Raw genomic sequence first — 2,872 nt, 5'->3', positions numbered from 1 at the left:
GGTAGAGAGGAGCAAAGCTGAGAGGGGGCCTCGACCAAGGGAGTCTAGTTTATAGGGTTTAAGGACCTTCCCCAGTAGGCACCACCCAGCTCAAAACACATCAATGAAAAAAATTCTTCCCAGCTAAGACTTCAATGCCTAAATCTTTAATATGCAAAGAAGAGAAGGGGAAAATACTCTTAGATGAATAAGAGGACTTCCAGCTCTTTCCGCCATCTTGGAGCCTGTGGAGGCCTGCTGGGAACAGGACTTCTAAAAGGCAACTATGTCTGGAAGGCTGTGGTCGAAGACCATTTTTGCTGGCTATAAGTGGGGTCTCAGGAACCAAAGGGAGCACACAGCTCTTCTTAAAATTGAAGGTGTTTATGCATGAGATGAAACAGAATTCTATTTAGGCAAGAGGTGTGCTTATGTATACAAAGCAAAAAACAACACAGTGACTCCTGGTGGCAAACCAAATAAAACCAGAGTAATCTGGGGAAAGGTTACCCGAGCCCATGGAAACGGTGGCATGGTGCAAGCCAAATTCCAAAGCAACCTTCCTGCTAAGGATATTGGACACAGAATCCGTGTGATGCTGTACCCATTAAGGATTTAAAATAATGAAATGTAAATGAATAAAAATGGATTTGTGTTGTAAAAAAAATAAATAAGAGGACTTCCAATAGTTTGTGGGAAAATGTCATTAAAGTATGTTTATTTTGGTGTCAAAAACAACAAAATACAAAACCTTGGGACAAGGTGATTAAGGTGCTGGCCTCTCACATAGATGATTGTGATTCAAACCCTGGACCTGGGAGCTAGAAATTCACACCAGGTGCGTGTGTGTGTCCAAAATACCAAGAGGAGAATGGAGAGGGGACTGTGTCTTCTTAAAATTGAAGGTGTTTATGCATGAGATGAAACAGAATTCTATTTAGGCAAGAGGTGTGCTTATGTATACAAAGCAAAAAACAACACAGTGACTCCTGGTGGCAAACCAAATAAAACCAGAGTAATCTGGGGAAAGGTTACCCGAGCCCATGGAAACAGTGGCATGGTTCAAGCCAAATTCCAAAGCAACCTTCCTGCTAAGGATATTGGACACAGAATCCGTGTGATGCTGTACCCATTAAGGATTTAAAATAATGAAATGTAAATGAATAAAAATGGATTTGTGTTGTAAAAAAAATAAATAAGAGGACTTCCAATAGTTTGTGGGAAAATGTCATTAAAGTATGTTTATTTTGGTGTCAAAAACAACAAAATACAAAACCTTGGGACAAGGTGATTAAGGTGCTGGCCTCTCACATAGATGATTGTGATTCAAACCCTGGACCTGGGAGCTAGAAATTCACACCAGGTGCGTGTGTGTGTCCAAAATACCAAGAGGAGAATGGAGAGGGGACTGTGGTGTGGCCATTCCCCCAGGTGATTTCTCACTACCCTTCTCTTTGTCTCTCCCCCTCCCAAAGCAAAAACAAAACAAAAACAAACAAAAGACCCTGAAATCCATCTTTTTTTCATAATATGTATTTCCCACAAAGTTTTGGAAGACCCTGCGTATGTACAAGAACCTCACCTCAACAGTGGAAAATATATTAACCGAGAGCTGATTATAATGAGACGATCCCCCCTCATCTGGAAATGGAGTAATACTTGTTAACAATTCCTGAACTGCTTGCTACATTCCAGGTATTGCACTGAGCACTTTAAAGGTATGTTATCTCATCTGCCCTCCAACAATTTCACACGGAGGGTATAATGACTATCCCCACTACCCAAAGGGAAAAACCTTGGCATGGGGAGCTCTGTACCCTGTCCAAGTGCATAAAGAGTAGAGATGGGACCCAAGTCCTTGACCATATTGATATATTCCCAGATCTACAGCACAGTGAAGTCTAAATTAAAGCCTAGAGTGGGACGAGCAGGTGGCGCGGTGGTTAAGGCACGGACTCCCACATGGCAGACCACGGTTCAAGTCCCAGACTTGGTAGCTTACTTTCTCACTTTCCCTTTCTCTCTCTCTCTGGCCAAATTAAAAAATAATAATATATAAAATTAAATAATAATTTTTTAAATCTAGAAAACTGTATTATGACATAGCCCCACTCTGTTTAATCATGTGCATAGTGGTCTATGTGTATATGCCTGGCTGAATCAAATGAAAACTTGGCTCTTTTTGACCTATAAAAACAGCATTTCCAGACAGTTCAACCTAGGACATGCATACACGCATACACAATCACACAGAGAAAAGTCTGTAGGGACCTACACCAAATCGTTAGCTTTATATGGCAGGGGAATGCTTGATCTTTATTTTCATCATGCCTTTTCACATTTTCTGAAAAACAGCAGAAATGTAACACTTTCTGTGCGTTACTTTCCTCACTGATGACCACAGCTAAGTGGTATTAAGATGCCCTCCAAGTGTAGGAGCCCCGGGTCCCCTAAACTACAACATGGGGGCCAGTGCACTCACAACCTTCTCTCCTGGAGAGCAGAGAACTGAACTGCAAGTGAAAGGCTGCTACTGAGAAAGCCCACAACTCAAAATCAAGATGTTCTGTGTGATTCCACTTCTCTGTTCCCCAGTCTCTTCAGCTTGAACATGAAAGTAGGGACCTTGCTTTTCTGAGAATGGAATGAGACATGACCAAAAGTGCACTATCATCCCACCCTCATTCCAGCTGATGTCATTTGAGTAAGGTTAAGGGCCTCCTCTGTGGGTAGTGGCACTAAATTCACACCCACGACCATGGCCAGAGTACTGCCCAAATATCTGGCAAGTGGCCCCCTTACTGGTGGTTTGCTGGAAACAAGAGGCAGCATCTTCTCTCCAACCTTCTAGCAGAAATGGATGAGCTTTCAGTGTTCTCTGGACCAGGAATGC

The 2,872-nt window shown here is 42.4% G+C and overlaps 1 pseudogene; it reads left to right on the top strand.

Moving 5' to 3' along the window:
- The first annotated feature begins 265 nt into the window (after positions 1-265).
- LOC106735545 (60S ribosomal protein L35a pseudogene) lies at positions 266-598 on the top strand (annotated as a pseudogene).
- The last annotated feature ends 2,274 nt before the right edge of the window (positions 599-2,872 follow it).

Source organism: Tupaia chinensis, unplaced genomic scaffold, assembly GCF_000334495.1.
Source record: "Tupaia chinensis unplaced genomic scaffold, TupChi_1.0 Scaffold000429_1, whole genome shotgun sequence".
Taxonomy (NCBI): domain Eukaryota; kingdom Metazoa; phylum Chordata; class Mammalia; order Scandentia; family Tupaiidae; genus Tupaia; species Tupaia belangeri.
The sequence above is the reverse complement of the archived record's forward strand: the minus strand, read 5'-3'. Positions and strand labels throughout refer to the sequence as shown.